The sequence below is a fragment of the Triturus cristatus genome, chromosome 11, assembly GCF_964204655.1.
Source record: "Triturus cristatus chromosome 11, aTriCri1.1, whole genome shotgun sequence".
NCBI classification, from domain to species: domain Eukaryota; kingdom Metazoa; phylum Chordata; class Amphibia; order Caudata; family Salamandridae; genus Triturus; species Triturus cristatus.
In genome coordinates this window covers 937,994,845-938,022,515 of record NC_140594.1, presented here as the reverse complement: position 1 = coordinate 938,022,515, position 27,671 = coordinate 937,994,845, and the positions used below count along the sequence as shown (strand labels likewise).

Here is a 27,671-nt window from a genome sequence, read left to right as displayed (position 1 = left end):
CCTTCAGTCTCGGCAATTCAGAGAAACTGTTGTGAAACACTGCCACCGGTGGTCATTCAGTATAATCTGCAGATGGAAAAGTCCACTGTTAGCACATTTTCTATAAGCGATACAAAAAAATCTTGATTTTTATAAAGGGTAAACAGATCAATACTATGGAGTCTTTTATTGTGTAAATCAACAGCTCATTAGAAAATCAAATCTCAATTTTAGCTTTTTATCCTCGCATACTTCTCTGCATCCCTTGCCTCATTTGCTAAAACTCTCTAAACAACTGTAGCGCGTACATTAGGACATAGATCAATAGATGTTTTTGCCAGCCAAGTGGCAGTGAACCATTCTCACTTCTTTTGTTTTAGGATATGGTACACCAGTAGCAATTAAGCCAGCTGATAAGTTGAGTAAGGGTTATGCCACAGTTCATGGGAATAATAAAAACTATGAATAGCATAATGACCATCTCCATTTTAGCCAATTCCCACCACTTCAGAAATGGTGAAGATGACTCTTATCCTCAAACGTACGTTGATACAAAATGAGAAGTCTCAAAAACTTTCCTAATTTCTTTCATCTTAGTTTTCAGTTGGACATCCTGTCCACCCTGCTACTCATTTAGTTACCAACATCAATGTATCCTACTGCTTGTTAGCCAACAGAGTGGCCCTCATGTCCGACAACATCTTGCTTTAGCTTTATGATGTCAGCTTGCTAGGCAACAGAGTGGCCCTCATGTCAGACAACATCTGATTAGCTTTATGATGTCAGCGCACCACTGGACCAATTGTCCTTGTGGCAGCTGACCACACAGGAGGATGACATCAGAAGTTATGCAGTAGGTTACTATCTGTATTCATGACTACAAGGCAAGTAGGAGGGGGAATGGTAAAGGACTCTGAACCACTCAAAGCACTGGGGCCTTTTTGAAAGTCGGATGGAGATACATAAACAGATTATCCTTAACAATCCATCTTGAGTATCAGAGTCCAACATACGGAGTGCAGGAGAAGAGGTGAAATGAGCTTCCTTCCGTGAGAATGTAACACGCTCGTTCTGAAATGAGGTAGTACATTTCAGCCTCAAAGGCAGCAATTTGCTCGAATGGAACATTGCTAGTTCCAGGATCTAAAGCAGGCTTTAGTAACGTTGGAGACAGCCGGGCTTTTATGAATTATTATGACCAACACAATGTGATCCATATTACTTTCAGCTTGACAGAAATTCTATTCAGGCACAGTCTCCCACTACAAGCTAGTGAGGACATGCTGATGCTGTGAACTTTTTAATGCCTAAAGGAATGATTGGGAGTTTTACTTACCATATAAATTGGTAAAATGATGCCGTATGCCGGAAGACTTCCTTTTTTTTTTTCCTTCAGTCTCGGCAATTCAGAGAAACTGTTGTGAAACACTGCCACCGGTGGTCATTCAGTATAATCTGCAGATGGAAAAGTCCACTGTTAGCACATTTTCTATAAGCGATACAAAAAAATCTTGATTTTTATAAAGGGTAAACAGATCAATACTATGGAGTCTTTTATTGTGTAAATCAACAGCTCATTAGAAAATCAAATCTCAATTTTAGCTTTTTATCCTCGCATACTTCTCTGCATCCCTTGCCTCATTTGCTAAAACTCTCTAAACAACTGTAGCGCGTACATTAGGACATAGATCAATAGATGTTTTTGCCAGCCAAGTGGCAGTGAACCATTCTCACTTCTTTTGTTTTAGGATATGGTACACCAGTAGCAATTAAGCCAGCTGATAAGTTGAGTAAGGGTTATGCCACAGTTCATGGGAATAATAAAAACTATGAATAGCATAATGACCATCTCCATTTTAGCCAATTCCCACCACTTCAGAAATGGTGAAGATGACTCTTATCCTCAAACGTACGTTGATACAAAATGAGAAGTCTCAAAAACTTTCCTAATTTCTTTCATCTTAGTTTTCAGTTGGACATCCTGTCCACCCTGCTACTCATTTAGTTACCAACATCAATGTATCCTACTGCTTGTTAGCCAACAGAGTGGCCCTCATGTCCGACAACATCTTGCTTTAGCTTTATGATGTCAGCTTGCTAGGCAACAGAGTGGCCCTCATGTCAGACAACATCTGATTAGCTTTATGATGTCAGCGCACCACTGGACCAATTGTCCTTGTGGCAGCTGACCACACAGGAGGATGACATCAGAAGTTATGCAGTAGGTTACTATCTGTATTCATGACTACAAGGCAAGTAGGAGGGGGAATGGTAAAGGACTCTGAACCACTCAAAGCACTGGGGCCTTTTTGAAAGTCGGATGGAGATACATAAACAGATTATCCTTAACAATCCATCTTGAGTATCAGAGTCCAACATACGGAGTGCAGGAGAAGAGGTGAAATGAGCTTCCTTCCGTGAGAATGTAACACGCTCGTTCTGAAATGAGGTAGTACATTTCAGCCTCAAAGGCAGCAATTTGCTCGAATGGAACATTGCTAGTTCCAGGATCTAAAGCAGGCTTTAGTAACGTTGGAGACAGCCGGGCTTTTATGAATTATTATGACCAACACAATGTGATCCATATTACTTTCAGCTTGACAGAAATTCTATTCAGGCACAGTCTCCCACTACAAGCTAGTGAGGACATGCTGATGCTGTGAACTTTTTAATGCCTAAAGGAATGATTGGGAGTTTTACTTACCATATAAATTGGTAAAATGATGCCGTATGCCGGAAGACTTCCTTTTTTTTTTTCCTTCAGTCTCGGCAATTCAGAGAAACTGTTGTGAAACACTGCCACCGGTGGTCATTCAGTATAATCTGCAGATGGAAAAGTCCACTGTTAGCACATTTTCTATAAGCGATACAAAAAAATCTTGATTTTTATAAAGGGTAAACAGATCAATACTATGGAGTCTTTTATTGTGTAAATCAACAGCTCATTAGAAAATCAAATCTCAATTTTAGCTTTTTATCCTCGCATACTTCTCTGCATCACTTGCCTCATTTGCTAAAACTCTCTAAACAACTGTAGCGCGTACATTAGGACATAGATCAATAGATGTTTTTGCCAGCCAAGTGGCAGTGAACCATTCTCACTTCTTTTGTTTTAGGATATGGTACACCAGTAGCAATTAAGCCAGCTGATAAGTTGAGAGTAAGGGTTATGCCACAGTTCATGGGAATAATAAAAACTATGAATAGCATAATGACCATCTCCATTTTAGCCAATTCCCACCACTTCAGAAATGGTGAAGATGACTCTTATCCTCAAACGTACGTTGATACAAAATGAGAAGTCTCAAAAACTTTCCTAATTTCTTTCATCTTAGTTTTCAGTTGGACATCCTGTCCACCCTGCTACTCATTTAGTTACCAACATCAATGTATCCTACTGCTTGTTAGCCAACAGAGTGGCCCTCATGTCCGACAACATCTTGCTTTAGCTTTATGATGTCAGCTTGCTAGGCAACAGAGTGGCCCTCATGTCAGACAACATCTGATTAGCTTTATGATGTCAGCGCACCACTGGACCAATTGTCCTTGTGGCAGCTGACCACACAGGAGGATGACATCAGAAGTTATGCAGTAGGTTACTATCTGTATTCATGACTACAAGGCAAGTAGGAGGGGGAATGGTAAAGGACTCTGAACCACTCAAAGCACTGGGGCCTTTTTGAAAGTCGGATGGAGATACATAAACAGATTATCCTTAACAATCCATCTTGAGTATCAGAGTCCAACATACGGAGTGCAGGAGAAGAGGTGAAATGAGCTTCCTTCCGTGAGAATGTAACACGCTCGTTCTGAAATGAGGTAGTACATTTCAGCCTCAAAGGCAGCAATTTGCTCGAATGGAACATTGCTAGTTCCAGGATCTAAAGCAGGCTTTAGTAACGTTGGAGACAGCCGGGCTTTTATGAATTATTATGACCAACACAATGTGATCCATATTACTTTCAGCTTGACAGAAATTCTATTCAGGCACAGTCTCCCACTACAAGCTAGTGAGGACATGCTGATGCTGTGAACTTTTTAATGCCTAAAGGAATGATTGGGAGTTTTACTTACCATATAAATTGGTAAAATGATGCCGTATGCCGGAAGACTTCCTTTTTTTTTTTCCTTCAGTCTCGGCAATTCAGAGAAACTGTTATGAAACACTGCCACCGGTGGTCATTCACTATAATCTGCAGATGGAAAAGTCCACTGTTAGCACATTTTCTATAAGCGATACAAAAAAATCTTGATTTTTATAAAGGGTAAACAGATCAATACTATGGAGTCTTTTATTGTGTAAATCAACAGCTCATTAGAAAATCAAATCTCAATTTTAGCTTTTTATCCTCGCATACTTCTCTGCATCACTTGCCTCATTTGCTAAAACTCTCTAAACAACTGTAGCGCGTACATTAGGACATAGATCAATAGATGTTTTTGCCAGCCAAGTGGCAGTGAACCATTCTCACTTCTTTTGTTTTAGGATATGGTACACCAGTAGCAATTAAGCCAGCTGATAAGTTGAGAGTAAGGGTTATGCCACAGTTCATGGGAATAATAAAAACTATGAATAGCATAATGACCATCTCCATTTTAGCCAATTCCCACCACTTCAGAAATGGTGAAGATGACTCTTATCCACAAACGTACGTTGATACAAAACGAGAAGTCTCAAAAACTTTACTAATTTCTTTCATCTTAGTTTTCAGTTGGACATCCTGTCCACCCTGCTACTCATTTAGTTACCAACATCAATGTATCCTACTGCTTGTTAGCCAACAGAGTGGCCCTCATGTCCGACAACATCTTGCTTTAGCTTTATGATGTCAGCTTGCTAGGCAACAGAGTGGCCCTCATGTCAGACAACATCTGATTAGCTTTATGATGTCAGCGCACCATTGGACCAATTGTCCTTGTGGCAGCTGACCACACAGGAGGATGACATCAGAAGTTATGCAGTAGGTTACTATCTGTATTCATGACTACAAGGCAAGTAGGAGGGGGAATGGTAAAGGACTCTGAACCACTCAAAGCACTGGGGCCTTTTTGAAAGTCGGATGGAGATACATAAACAGATTATCCTTAACAATCCATCTTGAGTATCAGAGTCCAACATACGGAGTGCAGGAGAAGAGGTGAAATGAGCTTCCTTCCGTGAGAATGTAACACGCTCGTTCTGAAATGAGGTAGTACATTTCAGCCTCAAAGGCAGCAATTTGCTCGAATGGAACATTGCTAGTTCCAGGATCTAAAGCAGGCTTTAGTAACGTTGGAGACAGCCGGGCTTTTATGAATTATTATGACCAACACAATGTGATCCATATTACTTTCAGCTTGACAGAAATTCTATTCAGGCACAGTCTCCCACTACAAGCTAGTGAGGACATGCTGATGCTGTGAACTTTTTAATGCCTAAAGGAATGATTGGGAGTTTTACTTACCATATAAATTGGTAAAATGATGCCGTATGCCGGAAGACTTCCTTTTTTTTTTTCCTTCAGTCTCGGCAATTCAGAGAAACTGTTGTGAAACACTGCCACCGGTGGTCATTCAGTATAATCTGCAGATGGAAAAGTCCACTGTTAGCACATTTTCTATAAGCGATACAAAAAAATCTTGATTTTTATAAAGGGTAAACAGATCAATACTATGGAGTCTTTTATTGTGTAAATCAACAGCTCATTAGAAAATCAAATCTCAATTTTAGCTTTTTATCCTCGCATACTTCTCTGCATCCCTTGCCTCATTTGCTAAAACTCTCTAAACAACTGTAGCGCGTACATTAGGACATAGATCAATAGATGTTTTTGCCAGCCAAGTGGCAGTGAACCATTCTCACTTCTTTTGTTTTAGGATATGGTACACCAGTAGCAATTAAGCCAGCTGATAAGTTGAGTAAGGGTTATGCCACAGTTCATGGGAATAATAAAAACTATGAATAGCATAATGACCATCTCCATTTTAGCCAATTCCCACCACTTCAGAAATGGTGAAGATGACTCTTATCCTCAAACGTACGTTGATACAAAACGAGAAGTCTCAAAAACTTTCCTAATTTCTTTCATCTTAGTTTTCAGTTGGACATCCTGTCCACCCTGCTACTCATTTAGTTACCAACATCAATGTATCCTACTGCTTGTTAGCCAACAGAGTGGCCCTCATGTCCGACAACATCTTGCTTTAGCTTTATGATGTCAGCTTGCTAGGAAACAGAGTGGCCCTCATGTCAGACAACATCTGATTAGCTTTATGATGTCAGCGCACCACTGGACCAATTGTCCTTGTGGCAGCTGACCACACAGGAGGATGACATCAGAAGTTATGCAGTAGGTTACTATCTGTATTCATGACTACAAGGCAAGTAGGAGGGGGAATGGTAAAGGACTCTGAACCACTCAAAGCACTGGGGCCTTTTTGAAAGTCGGATGGAGATACATAAACAGATTATCCTTAACAATCCATCTTGAGTATCAGAGTCCAACATAGGGAGTGCAGGAGAAGAGGTGAAATGAGCTTCCTTCCGTGAGAATGTAACACGCTCGTTCTGAAATGAGGTAGTACATTTCAGCCTCAAAGGCAGCAATTTGCTCGAATGGAACATTGCTAGTTCCAGGATCTAAAGCAGGCTTTAGTAACGTTGGAGACAGCCGGGCTTTTATGAATTATTATGACCAACACAATGTGATCCATATTACTTTCAGCTTGACAGAAATTCTATTCAGGCACAGTCTCCCACTACAAGCTAGTGAGGACATGCTGATGCTGTGAACTTTTTAATGCCTAAAGGAATGATTGGGAGTTTTACTTACCATATAAATTGGTAAAATGATGCCGTATGCCGGAAGACTTCCTTTTTTTTTTTCCTTCAGTCTCGGCAATTCAGAGAAACTGTTGTGAAACACTGCCACCGGTGGTCATTCAGTATAATCTGCAGATGGAAAAGTCCACTGTTAGCACATTTTCTATAAGCGATACAAAAAAATCTTGATTTTTATAAAGGGTAAACAGATCAATACTATGGAGTCTTTTATTGTGTAAATCAACAGCTCATTAGAAAATCAAATCTCAATTTTAGCTTTTTATCCTCGCATACTTCTCTGCATCCCTTGCCTCATTTGCTAAAACTCTCTAAACAACTGTAGCGCGTACATTAGGACATAGATCAATAGATGTTTTTGCCAGCCAAGTGGCAGTGAACCATTCTCACTTCTTTTGTTTTAGGATATGGTACACCAGTAGCAATTAAGCCAGCTGATAAGTTGAGTAAGGGTTATGCCACAGTTCATGGGAATAATAAAAACTATGAATAGCATAATGACCATCTCCATTTTAGCCAATTCCCACCACTTCAGAAATGGTGAAGATGACTCTTATCCTCAAACGTACGTTGATACAAAACGAGAAGTCTCAAAAACTTTCCTAATTTCTTTCATCTTAGTTTTCAGTTGGACATCCTGTCCACCCTGCTACTCATTTAGTTACCAACATCAATGTATCCTACTGCTTGTTAGCCAACAGAGTGGCCCTCATGTCCGACAACATCTTGCTTTAGCTTTATGATGTCAGCTTGCTAGGCAACAGAGTGGCCCTCATGTCAGACAACATCTGATTAGCTTTATGATGTCAGCGCACCACTGGACCAATTGTCCTTGTGGCAGCTGACCACACAGGAGGATGACATCAGAAGTTATGCAGTAGGTTACTATCTGTATTCATGACTACAAGGCAAGTAGGAGGGGGAATGGTAAAGGACTCTGAACCACTCAAAGCACTGGGGCCTTTTTGAAAGTCGGATGGAGATACATAAACAGATTATCCTTAACAATCCATCTTGAGTATCAGAGTCCAACATAGGGAGTGCAGGAGAAGAGGTGAAATGAGCTTCCTTCCGTGAGAATGTAACACGCTCGTTCTGAAATGAGGTAGTACATTTCAGCCTCAAAGGCAGCAATTTGCTCGAATGGAACATTGCTAGTTCCAGGATCTAAAGCAGGCTTTAGTAACGTTGGAGACAGCCGGGCTTTTATGAATTATTATGACCAACACAATGTGATCCATATTACTTTCAGCTTGACAGAAATTCTATTCAGGCACAGTCTCCCACTACAAGCTAGTGAGGACATGCTGATGCTGTGAACTTTTTAATGCCTAAAGGAATGATTGGGAGTTTTACTTACCATATAAATTGGTAAAATGATGCCGTATGCCGGAAGACTTCCTTTTTTTTTTTCCTTCAGTCTCGGCAATTCAGAGAAACTGTTGTGAAACACTGCCACCGGTGGTCATTCAGTATAATCTGCAGATGGAAAAGTCCACTGTTAGCACATTTTCTATAAGCGATACAAAAAAATCTTGATTTTTATAAAGGGTAAACAGATCAATACTATGGAGTCTTTTATTGTGTAAATCAACAGCTCATTAGAAAATCAAATCTCAATTTTAGCTTTTTATCCTCGCATACTTCTCTGCATCACTTGCCTCATTTGCTAAAACTCTCTAAACAACTGTAGCGCGTACATTAGGACATAGATCAATAGATGTTTTTGCCAGCCAAGTGGCAGTGAACCATTCTCACTTCTTTTGTTTTAGGATATGGTACACCAGTAGCAATTAAGCCAGCTGATAAGTTGAGAGTAAGGGTTATGCCACAGTTCATGGGAATAATAAAAACTATGAATAGCATAATGACCATCTCCATTTTAGCCAATTCCCACCACTTCAGAAATGGTGAAGATGACTCTTATCCTCAAACGTACGTTGATACAAAATGAGAAGTCTCAAAAACTTTCCTAATTTCTTTCATCTTAGTTTTCAGTTGGACATCCTGTCCACCCTGCTACTCATTTAGTTACCAACATCAATGTATCCTACTGCTTGTTAGCCAACAGAGTGGCCCTCATGTCCGACAACATCTTGCTTTAGCTTTATGATGTCAGCTTGCTAGGCAACAGAGTGGCCCTCATGTCAGACAACATCTGATTAGCTTTATGATGTCAGCGCACCACTGGACCAATTGTCCTTGTGGCAGCTGACCACACAGGAGGATGAGATCAGAAGTTATGCAGTAGGTTACTATCTGTATTCATGACTACAAGGCAAGTAGGAGGGGGAATGGTAAAGGACTCTGAACCACTCAAAGCACTGGGGCCTTTTTGAAAGTCGGATGGAGATACATAAACAGATTATCCTTAACAATCCATCTTGAGTATCAGAGTCCAACATAGGGAGTGCAGGAGAAGAGGTGAAATGAGCTTCCTTCCGTGAGAATGTAACACGCTCGTTCTGAAATGAGGTAGTACATTTCAGCCTCAAAGGCAGCAATTTGCTCGAATGGAACATTGCTAGTTCCAGGATCTAAAGCAGGCTTTAGTGGAGTTGGAGACAGCCGGGCTTTTATGAATTATTATGACCAACACAATGTGATCCATATTACTTTCAGCTTGACAGAAATTCTATTCAGGCACAGTCTCCCACTACAAGCTAGTGAGGACATGCTGATGCTGTGAACTTTTTAATGCCTAAAGGAATGATTGGGAGTTTTACTTACCATATAAATTGGTAAAATGATGCCGTATGCCGGAAGACTTCAATTTTTTTTTTTTTCTTCAGTCTCGGCAATTCAGAGAAACTCGGTTGTGAAACACTGCCACCGGTGGTCATTCAGTATAATCTGCAGATGGAAAAGTCCACTGTTAGCACATTTTCTATAAGCGATACAAAAAAATCTTGATTTTTATAAAAGGTAAACAGATCAATACTATGGAGTCTTTTATTGTGTAAATCAACAGCTCATTAGAAAATCAAATCTCAATTTTAGCTTTTTATCCTCGCATACTTCTCTGCATCCCTTGCCTCATTTGCTAAAACTCTCTAAACAACTGTAGCGCGTACATTAGGACATAGATCAATAGATGTTTTTGCCAGCCAAGTGGCAGTGAACCATTCTCACTTCTTTTGTTTTAGGATATGGTACACCAGTAGCAATTAAGCCAGCTGATAGGTTGAGAGTAAGGGTTATGCCACAGTTCATGGGAATAATAAAAACTATGAATAGCATAATGACCATCTCCATTTTAGCCAATTCCCACCACTTCAGAAATGGTGAAGATGACTCTTATCCTCAAACGTACGTTGATACAAAATGAGAAGTCTCAAAAACTTTCCTAATTTCTTTCATCTTAGTTTTCAGTTGGACATCCTGTCCACCCTGCTACTCATTTAGTTACCAACATCAATGTATCCTACTGCTTGTTAGCCAACAGAGTGGCCCTCATGTCCGACAACATCTTGCTTTAGCTTTATGATGTCAGCTTGCTAGGCAACAGAGTGGCCCTCATGTCAGACAACATCTGATTAGCTTTATGATGTCAGCGCACCACTGGACCAATTGTCCTTGTGGCAGCTGACCACACAGGAGGATGACATCAGAAGTTATGCAGTAGGTTACTATCTGTATTCATGACTACAAGGCAAGTAGGAGGGGGAATGGTAAAGGACTCTGAACCACTCAAAGCACTGGGGCCTTTTTGAAAGTCGGATGGAGATACATAAACAGATTATCCTTAACAATCCATCTTGAGTATCAGAGTCCAACATACGGAGTGCAGGAGAAGAGGTGAAATGAGCTTCCTTCCGTGAGAATGTAACACGCTCGTTCTGAAATGAGGTAGTACATTTCAGCCTCAAAGGCAGCAATTTGCTCGAATGGAACATTGCTAGTTCCAGGATCTAAAGCAGGCTTTAGTAACGTTGGAGACAGCCGGGCTTTTATGAATTATTATGACCAACACAATGTGATCCATATTACTTTCAGCTTGACAGAAATTCTATTCAGGCACAGTCTCCCACTACAAGCTAGTGAGGACATGCTGATGCTGTGAACTTTTTAATGCCTAAAGGAATGATTGGGAGTTTTACTTACCATATAAATTGGTAAAATGATGCCGTATGCCGGAAGACTTCCTTTTTTTTTTTCCTTCAGTCTCGGCAATTCAGAGAAACTGTTGTGAAACACTGCCACCGGTGGTCATTCAGTATAATCTGCAGATGGAAAAGTCCACTGTTAGCACATTTTCTATAAGCGATACAAAAAAATCTTGATTTTTATAAAGGGTAAACAGATCAATACTATGGAGTCTTTTATTGTGTAAATCAACAGCTCATTAGAAAATCAAATCTCAATTTTAGCTTTTTATCCTCGCATACTTCTCTGCATCACTTGCCTCATTTGCTAAAACTCTCTAAACAACTGTAGCGCGTACATTAGGACATAGATCAATAGATGTTTTTGCCAGCCAAGTGGCAGTGAACCATTCTCACTTCTTTTGTTTTAGGATATGGTACACCAGTAGCAATTAAGCCGGCTGATAAGTTGAGAGTAAGGGTTATGCCACAGTTCATGGGAATAATAAAAACTATGAATAGCATAATGACCATCTCCATTTTAGCCAATTCCCACCACTTCAGAAATGGTGAAGATGACTCTTATCCACAAACGTACGTTGATACAAAACGAGAAGTCTCAAAAACTTTACTAATTTCTTTCATCTTAGTTTTCAGTTGGACATCCTGTCCACCCTGCTACTCATTTAGTTACCAACATCAATGTATCCTACTGCTTGTTAGCCAACAGAGTGGCCCTCATGTCCGACAACATCTTGCTTTAGCTTTATGATGTCAGCTTGCTAGGCAACAGAGTGGCCCTCATGTCAGACAACATCTGATTAGCTTTATGATGTCAGCGCACCACTGGACCAATTGTCCTTGTGGCAGCTGACCACACAGGAGGATGACATCAGAAGTTATGCAGTAGGTTACTATCTGTATTCATGACTACAAGGCAAGTAGGAGGGGGAATGGTAAAGGACTCTGAACCACTCAAAGCACTGGGGCCTTTTTGAAAGTCGGATGGAGATACATAAACAGATTATCCTTAACAATCCATCTTGAGTATCAGAGTCCAACATAGGGAGTGCAGGAGAAGAGGTGAAATGAGCTTCCTTCCGTGAGAATGTAACACGCTCGTTCTGAAATGAGGTAGTACATTTCAGCCTCAAATGCAGCAATTTGCTCGAATGGAACATTGCTAGTTCCAGGATCTAAAGCAGGCTTTAGTGGAGTTGGAGACAGCCGGGCTTTTATGAATTATTATGACCAACACAATGTGATCCATATTACTTTCAGCTTGACAGAAATTCTATTCAGGCACAGTCTCCCACTACAAGCTAGTGAGGACATGCTGATGCTGTGAACTTTTTAATGCCTAAAGGAATGATTGGGAGTTTTACTTACCATATAAATTGGTAAAATGATGCCGTATGCCGGAAGACTTCCTTTTTTTTTTTCCTTCAGTCTCGGCAATTCAGAGAAACTGTTGTGAAACACTGCCACCGGTGGTCATTCAGTATAATCTGCAGATGGAAAAGTCCACTGTTGGCACATTTTCTATAAGCGATACAAAAAAATCTTGATTTTTATAAAGGGTAAACAGATCAATACTATGGAGTCTTTTATTGTGTAAATCAACAGCTCATTAGAAAATCAAATCTCAATTTTAGCTTTTTATCCTCGCATACTTCTCTGCATCCCTTGCCTCATTTGCTAAAACTCTCTAAACAACTGTAGCGCGTACATTAGGACATAGATCAATAGATGTTTTTGCCAGCCAAGTGGCAGTGAACCATTCTCACTTCTTTTGTTTTAGGATATGGTACACCAGTAGCAATTAAGCCAGCTGATAAGTTGAGAGTAAGGGTTATGCCACAGTTCATGGGAATAATAAAAACTATGAATAGCATAATGACCATCTCCATTTTAGCCAATTCCCACCACTTCAGAAATGGTGAAGATGACTCTTATCCTCAAACGTACGTTGATACAAAACGAGAAGTCTCAAAAACTTTCCTAATTTCTTTCATCTTAGTTTTCAGTTGGACATCCTGTCCACCCTGCTACTCATTTAGTTACCAACATCAATGTATCCTACTGCTTGTTAGCCAACAGAGTGGCCCTCATGTCCGACAACATCTTGCTTTAGCTTTATGATGTCAGCTTGCTAGGCAACAGAGTGGCCCTCATGTCAGACAACATCTGATTAGCTTTATGATGTCAGCGCACCACTGGACCAATTGTCCTTGTGGCAGCTGACCACACAGGAGGATGACATCAGAAGTTATGCAGTAGGTTACTATCTGTATTCATGACTACAAGGCAAGTAGGAGGGGGAATGGTAAAGGACTCTGAACCACTCAAAGCACTGGGGCCTTTTTGAAAGTCGGATGGAGATACATAAACAGATTATCCTTAACAATCCATCTTGAGTATCAGAGTCCAACATACGGAGTGCAGGAGAAGAGGTGAAATGAGCTTCCTTCCGTGAGAATGTAACACGCTCGTTCTGAAATGAGGTAGTACATTTCAGCCTCAAAGGCAGCAATTTGCTCGAATGGAACATTGCTAGTTCCAGGATCTAAAGCAGGCTTTAGTAACGTTGGAGACAGCCGGGCTTTTATGAATTATTATGACCAACACAATGTGATCCATATTACTTTCAGCTTGACAGAAATTCTATTCAGGCACAGTCTCCCACTACAAGCTAGTGAGGACATGCTGATGCTGTGAACTTTTTAATGCCTAAAGGAATGATTGGGAGTTTTACTTACCATATAAATTGGTAAAATGATGCCGTATGCCGGAAGACTTCCTTTTTTTTTTTCCTTCAGTCTCGGCAATTCAGAGAAACTGTTGTGAAACACTGCCACCGGTGGTCATTCAGTATAATCTGCAGATGGAAAAGTCCACTGTTAGCACATTTTCTATAAGCGATACAAAAAAATCTTGATTTTTATAAAGGGTAAACAGATCAATACTATGGAGTCTTTTATTGTGTAAATCAACAGCTCATTAGAAAATCAAATCTCAATTTTAGCTTTTTATCCTCGCATACTTCTCTGCATCCCTTGCCTCATTTGCTAAAACTCTCTAAACAACTGTAGCGCGTACATTAGGACATAGATCAATAGATGTTTTTGCCAGCCAAGTGGCAGTGAACCATTCTCACTTCTTTTGTTTTAGGATATGGTACACCAGTAGCAATTAAGCCAGCTGATAGGTTGAGAGTAAGGGTTATGCCACAGTTCATGGGAATAATAAAAACTATGAATAGCATAATGACCATCTCCATTTTAGCCAATTCCCACCACTTCAGAAATGGTGAAGATGACTCTTATCCTCAAACGTACGTTGATACAAAATGAGAAGTCTCAAAAACTTTCCTAATTTCTTTCATCTTAGTTTTCAGTTGGACATCCTGTCCACCCTGCTACTCATTTAGTTACCAACATCAATGTATCCTACTGCTTGTTAGCCAACAGAGTGGCCCTCATGTCCGACAACATCTTGCTTTAGCTTTATGATGTCAGCTTGCTAGGCAACAGAGTGGCCCTCATGTCAGACAACATCTGATTAGCTTTATGATGTCAGCGCACCACTGGACCAATTGTCCTTGTGGCAGCTGACCACACAGGAGGATGACATCAGAAGTTATGCAGTAGGTTACTATCTGTATTCATGACTACAAGGCAAGTAGGAGGGGGAATGGTAAAGGACTCTGAACCACTCAAAGCACTGGGGCCTTTTTGAAAGTCGGATGGAGATACATAAACAGATTATCCTTAACAATCCATCTTGAGTATCAGAGTCCAACATACGGAGTGCAGGAGAAGAGGTGAAATGAGCTTCCTTCCGTGAGAATGTAACACGCTCGTTCTGAAATGAGGTAGTACATTTCAGCCTCAAAGGCAGCAATTTGCTCGAATGGAACATTGCTAGTTCCAGGATCTAAAGCAGGCTTTAGTAACGTTGGAGACAGCCGGGCTTTTATGAATTATTATGACCAACACAATGTGATCCATATTACTTTCAGCTTGACAGAAATTCTATTCAGGCACAGTCTCCCACTACAAGCTAGTGAGGACATGCTGATGCTGTGAACTTTTTAATGCCTAAAGGAATGATTGGGAGTTTTACTTACCATATAAATTGGTAAAATGATGCCGTATGCCGGAAGACTTCCTTTTTTTTTTTCCTTCAGTCTCGGCAATTCAGAGAAACTGTTGTGAAACACTGCCACCGGTGGTCATTCAGTATAATCTGCAGATGGAAAAGTCCACTGTTAGCACATTTTCTATAAGCGATACAAAAAAATCTTGATTTTTATAAAGGGTAAACAGATCAATACTATGGAGTCTTTTATTGTGTAAATCAACAGCTCATTAGAAAATCAAATCTCAATTTTAGCTTTTTATCCTCGCATACTTCTCTGCATCCCTTGCCTCATTTGCTAAAACTCTCTAAACAACTGTAGCGCGTACATTATGACATAGATCAATAGATGTTTTTGCCAGCCAAGTGGCAGTGAACCATTCTCACTTCTTTTGTTTTAGGATATGGTACACCAGTAGCAATTAAGCCAGCTGATAAGTTGAGAGTAAGGGTTATGCCACAGTTCATGGGAATAATAAAAACTATGAATAGCATAATGACCATCTCCATTTTAGCCAATTCCCACCACTTCAGAAATGGTGAAGATGACTCTTATCCTCAAACGTACGTTGATACAAAATGAGAAGTCTCAAAAACTTTCCTAATTTCTTTCATCTTAGTTTTCAGTTGGACATCCTGTCCACCCTGCTACTCATTTAGTTACCAACATCAATGTATCCTACTGCTTGTTAGCCAACAGAGTGGCCCTCATGTCCGACAACATCTTGCTTTAGCTTTATGATGTCAGCTTGCTAGGCAACAGAGTGGCCCTCATGTCAGACAACATCTGATTAGCTTTATGATGTCAGCGCACCACTGGACCAATTGTCCTTGTGGCAGCTGACCACACAGGAGGATGACATCAGAAGTTATGCAGTAGGTTACTATCTGTATTCATGACTACAAGGCAAGTAGGAGGGGGAATGGTAAAGGACTCTGAACCACTCAAAGCACTGGGGCCTTTTTGAAAGTCGGATGGAGATACATAAACAGATTATCCTTAACAATCCATCTTGAGTATCAGAGTCCAACATAGGGAGTGCAGGAGAAGAGGTGAAATGAGCTTCCTTCCGTGAGAATGTAACACGCTCGTTCTGAAATGAGGTAGTACATTTCAGCCTCAAAGGCAGCAATTTGCTCGAATGGAACATTGCTAGTTCCAGGATCTAAAGCAGGCTTTAGTGGAGTTGGAGACAGCCGGGCTTTTATGAATTATTATGACCAACATAATGTGATCCATATTACTTTCAGCTTGACAGAAATTCTATTCAGGCACAGTCTCCCACTACAAGCTAGTGAGGACATGCTGATGCTGTGAACTTTTTAATGCCTAAAGGAATGATTGGGAGTTTTACTTACCATATAAATTGGTAAAATGATGCCGTATGCCGGAAGACTTCCTTTTTTTTTTTCCTTCAGTCTCGGCAATTCAGAGAAACTGTTGTGAAACACTGCCACCGGTGGTCATTCAGTATAATCTGCAGATGGAAAAGTCCACTGTTAGCACATTTTCTATAAGCGATACAAAAAAATCTTGATTTTTATAAAGGGTAAACAGATCAATACTATGGAGTCTTTTATTGTGTAAATCAACAGCTCATTAGAAAATCAAATCTCAATTTTAGCTTTTTATCCTCGCATACTTCTCTGCATCCCTTGCCTCATTTGCTAAAACTCTCTAAACAACTGTAGCGCGTACATTAGGACATAGATCAATAGATGTTTTTGCCAGCCAAGTGGCAGTGAACCATTCTCACTTCTTTTGTTTTAGGATATGGTACACCAGTAGCAATTAAGCCAGCTGATAAGTTGAGAGTAAGGGTTATGCCACAGTTCATGGGAATAATAAAAACTATGAATAGCATAATGACCATCTCCATTTTAGCCAATTCCCACCACTTCAGAAATGGTGAAGATGACTCTTATCCTCAAACGTACGTTGATACAAAATGAGAAGTCTCAAAAACTTTCCTAATTTCTTTCATCTTAGTTTTCAGTTGGACATCCTGTCCACCCTGCTACTCATTTAGTTACCAACATCAATGTATCCTACTGCTTGTTAGCCAACAGAGTGGCCCTCATGTCCGACAACATCTTGCTTTAGCTTTATGATGTCAGCTTGCTAGGCAACAGAGTGGCCCTCATGTCAGACAACATCTGATTAGCTTTATGATGTCAGCGCACCACTGGACCAATTGTCCTTGTGGCAGCTGACCACACAGGAGGATGACATCAGAAGTTATGCAGTAGGTTACTATCTGTATTCATGACTACAAGGCAAGTAGGAGGGGGAATGGTAAAGGACTCTGAACCACTCAAAGCACTGGGGCCTTTTTGAAAGTCGGATGGAGATACATAAACAGATTATCCTTAACAATCCATCTTGAGTATCAGAGTCCTACATACGGAGTGCAGGAGAAGAGGTGAAATGAGCTTCCTTCCGTGAGAATGTAACACGCTCGTTCTGAAATGAGGTAGTACATTTCAGCCTCAAAGGCAGCAATTTGCTCGAATGGAACATTGCTAGTTCCAGGATCTAAAGCAGGCTTTAGTAACGTTGGAGACAGCCGGGCTTTTATGAATTATTATGACCAACACAATGTGATCCATATTACTTTCAGCTTGACAGAAATTCTATTCAGGCACAGTCTCCCACTACAAGCTAGTGAGGACATGCTGATGCTGTGAACTTTTTAATGCCTAAAGGAATGATTGGGAGATTTACTTACCATATAAATTGGTAAAATGATGCCGTATGCCGGAAGACTTCCTTTTTTTTTTTCCTTCAGTCTCGGCAATTCAGAGAAACTGTTGTGAAACACTGCCACCGGTGGTCATTCAGTATAATCTGCAGATGGAAAAGTCCACTGTTGGCACATTTTCTATAAGCAATACAAAAAAATCTTGATTTTTATAAAGGGTAAACAGATCAATACTATGGAGTCTTTTATTGTGTAAATCAACAGCTCATTAGAAAATCAAATCTCAATTTTAGCTTTTTATCCTCGCATACTTCTCTGCATCCCTTGCCTCATTTGCTAAAACTCTCTAAACAACTGTAGCGCGTACATTAGGACATAGATCAACAGATGTTTTTGCCAGCCAAGTGGCAGTGAACAATTCTCACTTCTTTTGTTTTAGGATATGGTACACCAGTAGCAATTAAGCCAGCTGATAAGTTGAGAGTAAGGGTTATGCCACAGTTCATGGGAATAATAAAAACTATGAATAGCATAATGACCATCTCCATTTTAGCCAATTCCCACCACTTCAGAAATGGTGAAGATGACTCTTATCCTCAAACGTACGTTGATACAAAACGAGAAGTCTCAAAAACTTTACTAATTTCTTTCATCTTAGTTTTCAGTTGGACATCCTGTCCACCCTGCTACTCATTTAGTTACCAACATCAATGTATCCTACTGCTTGTTAGCCAACAGAGTGGCCCTCATGTCCGACAACATCTTGCTTTAGCTTTATGATGTCAGCTTGCTAGGCAACAGAGTGGCCCTCATGTCAGACAACATCTGATTAGCTTTATGATGTCAGCGCACCACTGGACCAATTGTCCTTGTGGCAGCTGACCACACAGGAGGATGACATCAGAAGTTATGCAGTAGGTTACTATCTGTATTCATGACTACAAGGCAAGTAGGAGGGGGAATGGTAAAGGACTCTGAACCACTCAAAGCACTGGGGCCTTTTTGAAAGTCGGATGGAGATACATAAACAGATTATCCTTAACAATCCATCTTGAGTATCAGAGTCCAACATAGGGAGTGCAGGAGAAGAGGTGAAATGAGCTTCCTTCCGTGAGAATGTAACACGCTCGTTCTGAAATGAGGTAGTACATTTCAGCCTCAAAGGCAGCAATTTGCTCGAATGGAACATTGCTAGTTCCAGGATCTAAAGCAGGCTTTAGTAACGTTGGAGACAGCCGGGCTTTTATGAATTATTATGACCAACACAATGTGATCCATATTACTTTCAGCTTGACAGAAATTCTATTCAGGCACAGTCTCCCACTACAAGCTAGTGAGGACATGCTGATGCTGTGAACTTTTTAATGCCTAAAGGAATGATTGGGAGTTTTACTTACCATATAAATTGGTAAAATGATGCCGTATGCCGGAAGACTTCCTTTTTTTTTTTCCTTCAGTCTCGGCAATTCAGAGAAACTGTTGTGAAACACTGCCACCGGTGGTCATTCAGTATAATCTGCAGATGGAAAAGTCCACTGTTAGCACATTTTCTATAAGCGATACAAAAAAATCTTGATTTTTATAAAGGGTAAACAGATCAATACTATGGAGTCTTTTATTGTGTAAATCAACAGCTCATTAGAAAATCAAATCTCAATTTTAGCTTTTTATCCTCGCATACTTCTCTGCATCACTTGCCTCATTTGCTAAAACTCTCTAAACAACTGTAGCGCGTACATTAGGACATAGATCAATAGATGTTTTTGCCAGCCAAGTGGCAGTGAACCATTCTCACTTCTTTTGTTTTAGGATATGGTACACCAGTAGCAATTAAGCCGGCTGATAAGTTGAGAGTAAGGGTTATGCCACAGTTCATGGGAATAATAAAAACTATGAATAGCATAATGACCATCTCCATTTTAGCCAATTCCCACCACTTCAGAAATGGTGAAGATGACTCTTATCCACAAACGTACGTTGATACAAAACGAGAAGTCTCAAAAACTTTACTAATTTCTTTCATCTTAGTTTTCAGTTGGACATCCTGTCCACCCTGCTACTCATTTAGTTACCAACATCAATGTATCCTACTGCTTGTTAGCCAACAGAGTGGCCCTCATGTCCGACAACATCTTGCTTTAGCTTTATGATGTCAGCTTGCTAGGCAACAGAGTGGCCCTCATGTCAGACAACATCTGATTAGCTTTATGATGTCAGCGCACCACTGGACCAATTGTCCTTGTGGCAGCTGACCACACAGGAGGATGACATCAGAAGTTATGCAGTAGGTTACTATCTGTATTCATGACTACAAGGCAAGTAGGAGGGGGAATGGTAAAGGACTCTGAACCACTCAAAGCACTGGGGCCTTTTTGAAAGTCGGATGGAGATACATAAACAGATTATCCTTAACAATCCATCTTGAGTATCAGAGTCCAACATAGGGAGTGCAGGAGAAGAGGTGAAATGAGCTTCCTTCCGTGAGAATGTAACACGCTCGTTCTGAAATGAGGTAGTACATTTCAGCCTCAAATGCAGCAATTTGCTCGAATGGAACATTGCTAGTTCCAGGATCTAAAGCAGGCTTTAGTGGAGTTGGAGACAGCCGGGCTTTTATGAATTATTATGACCAACACAATGTGATCCATATTACTTTCAGCTTGACAGAAATTCTATTCAGGCACAGTCTCCCACTACAAGCTAGTGAGGACATGCTGATGCTGTGAACTTTTTAATGCCTAAAGGAATGATTGGGAGTTTTACTTACCATATAAATTGGTAAAATGATGCCGTATGCCGGAAGACTTCCTTTTTTTTTTTCCTTCAGTCTCGGCAATTCAGAGAAACTGTTGTGAAACACTGCCACCGGTGGTCATTCAGTATAATCTGCAGATGGAAAAGTCCACTGTTGGCACATTTTCTATAAGCGATACAAAAAAATCTTGATTTTTATAAAGGGTAAACAGATCAATACTATGGAGTCTTTTATTGTGTAAATCAACAGCTCATTAGAAAATCAAATCTCAATTTTAGCTTTTTATCCTCGCATACTTCTCTGCATCCCTTGCCTCATTTGCTAAAACTCTCTAAACAACTGTAGCGCGTACATTAGGACATAGATCAATAGATGTTTTTGCCAGCCAAGTGGCAGTGAACCATTCTCACTTCTTTTGTTTTAGGATATGGTACACCAGTAGCAATTAAGCCAGCTGATAAGTTGAGAGTAAGGGTTATGCCACAGTTCATGGGAATAATAAAAACTATGAATAGCATAATGACCATCTCCATTTTAGCCAATTCCCACCACTTCAGAAATGGTGAAGATGACTCTTATCCTCAAACGTACGTTGATACAAAACGAGAAGTCTCAAAAACTTTCCTAATTTCTTTCATCTTAGTTTTCAGTTGGACATCCTGTCCACCCTGCTACTCATTTAGTTACCAACATCAATGTATCCTACTGCTTGTTAGCCAACAGAGTGGCCCTCATGTCCGACAACATCTTGCTTTAGCTTTATGATGTCAGCTTGCTAGGCAACAGAGTGGCCCTCATGTCAGACAACATCTGATTAGCTTTATGATGTCAGCGCACCACTGGACCAATTGTCCTTGTGGCAGCTGACCACACAGGAGGATGACATCAGAAGTTATGCAGTAGGTTACTATCTGTATTCATGACTACAAGGCAAGTAGGAGGGGGAATGGTAAAGGACTCTGAACCACTCAAAGCACTGGGGCCTTTTTGAAAGTCGGATGGAGATACATAAACAGATTATCCTTAACAATCCATCTTGAGTATCAGAGTCCAACATACGGAGTGCAGGAGAAGAGGTGAAATGAGCTTCCTTCCGTGAGAATGTAACACGCTCGTTCTGAAATGAGGTAGTACATTTCAGCCTCAAAGGCAGCAATTTGCTCGAATGGAACATTGCTAGTTCCAGGATCTAAAGCAGGCTTTAGTAACGTTGGAGACAGCCGGGCTTTTATGAATTATTATGACCAACACAATGTGATCCATATTACTTTCAGCTTGACAGAAATTCTATTCAGGCACAGTCTCCCACTACAAGCTAGTGAGGACATGCTGATGCTGTGAACTTTTTAATGCCTAAAGGAATGATTGGGAGTTTTACTTACCATATAAATTGGTAAAATGATGCCGTATGCCGGAAGACTTCCTTTTTTTTTTCCTTCAGTCTCGGCAATTCAGAGAAACTGTTGTGAAACACTGCCACCGGTGGTCATTCAGTATAATCTGCAGATGGAAAAGTCCACTGTTAGCACATTTTCTATAAGCGATACAAAAAAATCTTGATTTTTATAAAGGGTAAACAGATCAATACTATGGAGTCTTTTATTGTGTAAATCAACAGCTCATTAGAAAATCAAATCTCAATTTTAGCTTTTTATCCTCGCATACTTCTCTGCATCCCTTGCCTCATTTGCTAAAACTCTCTAAACAACTGTAGCGCGTACATTAGGACATAGATCAATAGATGTTTTTGCCAGCCAAGTGGCAGTGAACCATTCTCACTTCTTTTGTTTTAGGATATGGTACACCAGTAGCAATTAAGCCAGCTGATAGGTTGAGAGTAAGGGTTATGCCACAGTTCATGGGAATAATAAAAACTATGAATAGCATAATGACCATCTCCATTTTAGCCAATTCCCACCACTTCAGAAATGGTGAAGATGACTCTTATCCTCAAACGTACGTTGATACAAAATGAGAAGTCTCAAAAACTTTCCTAATTTCTTTCATCTTAGTTTTCAGTTGGACATCCTGTCCACCCTGCTACTCATTTAGTTACCAACATCAATGTATCCTACTGCTTGTTAGCCAACAGAGTGGCCCTCATGTCCGACAACATCTTGCTTTAGCTTTATGATGTCAGCTTGCTAGGCAACAGAGTGGCCCTCATGTCAGACAACATCTGATTAGCTTTATGATGTCAGCGCACCACTGGACCAATTGTCCTTGTGGCAGCTGACCACACAGGAGGATGACATCAGAAGTTATGCAGTAGGTTACTATCTGTATTCATGACTACAAGGCAAGTAGGAGGGGGAATGGTAAAGGACTCTGAACCACTCAAAGCACTGGGGCCTTTTTGAAAGTCGGATGGAGATACATAAACAGATTATCCTTAACAATCCATCTTGAGTATCAGAGTCCAACATACGGAGTGCAGGAGAAGAGGTGAAATGAGCTTCCTTCCGTGAGAATGTAACACGCTCGTTCTGAAATGAGGTAGTACATTTCAGCCTCAAAGGCAGCAATTTGCTCGAATGGAACATTGCTAGTTCCAGGATCTAAAGCAGGCTTTAGTAACGTTGGAGACAGCCGGGCTTTTATGAATTATTATGACCAACACAATGTGATCCATATTACTTTCAGCTTGACAGAAATTCTATTCAGGCACAGTCTCCCACTACAAGCTAGTGAGGACATGCTGATGCTGTGAACTTTTTAATGCCTAAAGGAATGATTGGGAGTTTTACTTACCATATAAATTGGTAAAATGATGCCGTATGCCGGAAGACTTCCTTTTTTTTTTTCCTTCAGTCTCGGCAATTCAGAGAAACTGTTGTGAAACACTGCCACCGGTGGTCATTCAGTATAATCTGCAGATGGAAAAGTCCACTGTTAGCACATTTTCTATAAGCGATACAAAAAAATCTTGATTTTTATAAAGGGTAAACAGATCAATACTATGGAGTCTTTTATTGTGTAAATCAACAGCTCATTAGAAAATCAAATCTCAATTTTAGCTTTTTATCCTCGCATACTTCTCTGCATCCCTTGCCTCATTTGCTAAAACTCTCTAAACAACTGTAGCGCGTACATTATGACATAGATCAATAGATGTTTTTGCCAGCCAAGTGGCAGTGAACCATTCTCACTTCTTTTGTTTTAGGATATGGTACACCAGTAGCAATTAAGCCAGCTGATAAGTTGAGAGTAAGGGTTATGCCACAGTTCATGGGAATAATAAAAACTATGAATAGCATAATGACCATCTCCATTTTAGCCAATTCCCACCACTTCAGAAATGGTGAAGATGACTCTTATCCTCAAACGTACGTTGATACAAAATGAGAAGTCTCAAAAACTTTCCTAATTTCTTTCATCTTAGTTTTCAGTTGGACATCCTGTCCACCCTGCTACTCATTTAGTTACCAACATCAATGTATCCTACTGCTTGTTAGCCAACAGAGTGGCCCTCATGTCCGACAACATCTTGCTTTAGCTTTATGATGTCAGCTTGCTAGGCAACAGAGTGGCCCTCATGTCAGACAACATCTGATTAGCTTTATGATGTCAGCGCACCACTGGACCAATTGTCCTTGTGGCAGCTGACCACACAGGAGGATGACATCAGAAGTTATGCAGTAGGTTACTATCTGTATTCATGACTACAAGGCAAGTAGGAGGGGGAATGGTAAAGGACTCTGAACCACTCAAAGCACTGGGGCCTTTTTGAAAGTCGGATGGAGATACATAAACAGATTATCCTTAACAATCCATCTTGAGTATCAGAGTCCAACATAGGGAGTGCAGGAGAAGAGGTGAAATGAGCTTCCTTCCGTGAGAATGTAACACGCTCGTTCTGAAATGAGGTAGTACATTTCAGCCTCAAAGGCAGCAATTTGCTCGAATGGAACATTGCTAGTTCCAGGATCTAAAGCAGGCTTTAGTGGAGTTGGAGACAGCCGGGCTTTTATGAATTATTATGACCAACATAATGTGATCCATATTACTTTCAGCTTGACAGAAATTCTATTCAGGCACAGTCTCCCACTACAAGCTAGTGAGGACATGCTGATGCTGTGAACTTTTTAATGCCTAAAGGAATGATTGGGAGTTTTACTTACCATATAAATTGGTAAAATGATGCCGTATGCCGGAAGACTTCCTTTTTTTTTTTCCTTCAGTCTCGGCAATTCAGAGAAACTGTTGTGAAACACTGCCACCGGTGGTCATTCAGTATAATCTGCAGATGGAAAAGTCCACTGTTAGCACATTTTCTATAAGCGATACAAAAAAATCTTGATTTTTATAAAGGGTAAACAGATCAATACTATGGAGTCTTTTATTGTGTAAATCAACAGCTCATTAGAAAATCAAATCTCAATTTTAGCTTTTTATCCTCGCATACTTCTCTGCATCCCTTGCCTCATTTGCTAAAACTCTCTAAACAACTGTAGCGCGTACATTAGGACATAGATCAATAGATGTTTTTGCCAGCCAAGTGGCAGTGAACCATTCTCACTTCTTTTGTTTTAGGATATGGTACACCAGTAGCAATTAAGCCAGCTGATAAGTTGAGAGTAAGGGTTATGCCACAGTTCATGGGAATAATAAAAACTATGAATAGCATAATGACCATCTCCATTTTAGCCAATTCCCACCACTTCAGAAATGGTGAAGATGACTCTTATCCTCAAACGTACGTTGATACAAAATGAGAAGTCTCAAAAACTTTCCTAATTTCTTTCATCTTAGTTTTCAGTTGGACATCCTGTCCACCCTGCTACTCATTTAGTTACCAACATCAATGTATCCTACTGCTTGTTAGCCAACAGAGTGGCCCTCATGTCCGACAACATCTTGCTTTAGCTTTATGATGTCAGCTTGCTAGGCAACAGAGTGGCCCTCATGTCAGACAACATCTGATTAGCTTTATGATGTCAGCGCACCACTGGACCAATTGTCCTTGTGGCAGCTGACCACACAGGAGGATGACATCAGAAGTTATGCAGTAGGTTACTATCTGTATTCATGACTACAAGGCAAGTAGGAGGGGGAATGGTAAAGGACTCTGAACCACTCAAAGCACTGGGGCCTTTTTGAAAGTCGGATGGAGATACATAAACAGATTATCCTTAACAATCCATCTTGAGTATCAGAGTCCAACATAGGGAGTGCAGGAGAAGAGGTGAAATGAGCTTCCTTCCGTGAGAATGTAACACGCTCGTTCTGAAATGAGGTAGTACATTTAAGCCACAAATGCAGCAATTTGCTCGAATGGAACATTGCTAGTTCCAGGATCTAAAGCAGGCTTTAGTGGAGTTGGAGACAGCCGGGCTTTTATGAATTATTATGACCAACACAATGTGATCCATATTACTTTCAGCTTGACAGAAATTCTATTCAGGCACAGTCTCCCACTACAAGCTAGTGAGGACATGCTGATGCTGTGAACTTTTTAATGCCTAAAGGAATGATTGGGAGTTTTACTTACCATATAAATTGGTAAAATGATGCCGTATGCCGGAAGACTTCCTTTTTTTTTTTCCTTCAGTCTCGGCAATTCAGAGAAACTGTTGTGAAACACTGCCACCGGTGGTCATTCAGTATAATCAGCAGATGGAAAAGTCCACTGTTAGCACATTTTCTATAAGCGATACAAAAAAATCTTGATTTTTATAAAGGGTAAACAGATCAATACTATGGAGTCTTTTATTGTGTAAATCAACAGCTCATTAGAAAATCAAATCTCAATTTTAGCTTTTTATCCTCGCATACTTCTCTGCATCCCTTGCCTCATTTGCTAAAACTCTCTAAACAACTGTAGCGCGTACATTAGGACATAGATCAATAGATGTTTTTGCCAGCCAAGTGGCAGTGAACCATTCTCACTTCTTTTGTTTTAGGATATGGTACACCAGTAGCAATTAAGCCAGCTGATAAGTTGAGAGTAAGGGTTATGCCACAGTTCATGGGAATAATAAAAACTATGAATAGCATAATGACCATCTCCATTTTAGCCAATTCCCACCACTTCAGAAATGGTGAAGATGACTCTTATCCTCAAACGTACGTTGATACAAAACGAGAAGTCTCAAAAACTTTACTAATTTCTTTCATCTTAGTTTTCAGTTGGACATCCTGTCCACCCTGCTACTCATTTAGTTACCAACATCAATGTATCCTACTGCTTGTTAGCCAACAGAGTGGCCCTCATGTCCGACAACATCTTGCTTTAGCTTTATGATGTCAGCTTGCTAGGCAACAGAGTGGCCCTCATGTCAGACAACATCTGATTAGCTTTATGATGTCAGCGCACCACTGGACCAATTGTCCTTGTGGCAGCTGACCACACAGGAGGATGACATCAGAAGTTATGCAGTAGGTTACTATCTGTATTCATGACTACAAGGCAAGTAGGAGGGGGAATGGTAAAGGACTCTGAACCACTCAAAGCACTGGGGCCTTTTTGAAAGTCGGATGGAGATACATAAACAGATTATCCTTAACAATCCATCTTGAGTATCAGAGTCCTACATACGGAGTGCAGGAGAAGAGGTGAAATGAGCTTCCTTCCGTGAGAATGTAACACGCTCGTTCTGAAATGAGGTAGTACATTTCAGCCTCAAAGGCAGCAATTTGCTCGAATGGAACATTGCTAGTTCCAGGATCTAAAGCAGGCTTTAGTAACGTTGGAGACAGCCGGGCTTTTATGAATTATTATGACCAACACAATGTGATCCATATTACTTTCAGCTTGACAGAAATTCTATTCAGGCACAGTCTCCCACTACAAGCTAGTGAGGACATGCTGATGCTGTGAACTTTTTAATGCCTAAAGGAATGATTGGGAGATTTACTTACCATATAAATTGGTAAAATGATGCCGTATGCCGGAAGACTTCCTTTTTTTTTTTCCTTCAGTCTCGGCAATTCAGAGAAACTGTTGTGAAACACTGCCACCGGTGGTCATTCAGTATAATCTGCAGATGGAAAAGTCCACTGTTGGCACATTTTCTATAAGCAATACAAAAAAATCTTGATTTTTATAAAGGGTAAACAGATCAATACTATGGAGTCTTTTATTGTGTAAATCAACAGCTCATTAGAAAATCAAATCTCAATTTTAGCTTTTTATCCTCGCATACTTCTCTGCATCCCTTGCCTCATTTGCTAAAACTCTCTAAACAACT

At 40.3% G+C, this 27,671-nt stretch overlaps 1 long non-coding RNA gene across 1 annotated transcript; it reads right to left on the bottom strand.

Moving 5' to 3' along the window:
• Positions 1-27,461, bottom strand: LOC146785710 (uncharacterized). The gene is made up of 21 exons (XR_014970778.1): positions 27,343-27,461; positions 25,973-26,125; positions 24,603-24,721; positions 23,233-23,351; positions 21,864-21,981; positions 20,494-20,646; positions 19,124-19,242; positions 17,754-17,906; positions 16,384-16,502; positions 15,014-15,132; positions 13,644-13,762; positions 12,274-12,426; positions 10,904-11,022; positions 9,530-9,652; positions 8,160-8,278; positions 6,792-6,910; positions 5,424-5,542; positions 4,054-4,172; positions 2,684-2,802; positions 1,316-1,434; positions 1-66 (listed from the first exon to the last, which is right to left on the bottom strand). It is a non-coding gene; the product is annotated as an uncharacterized LOC146785710 (long non-coding RNA).
• Positions 27,462-27,671: the final 210 nt, after the last annotated feature.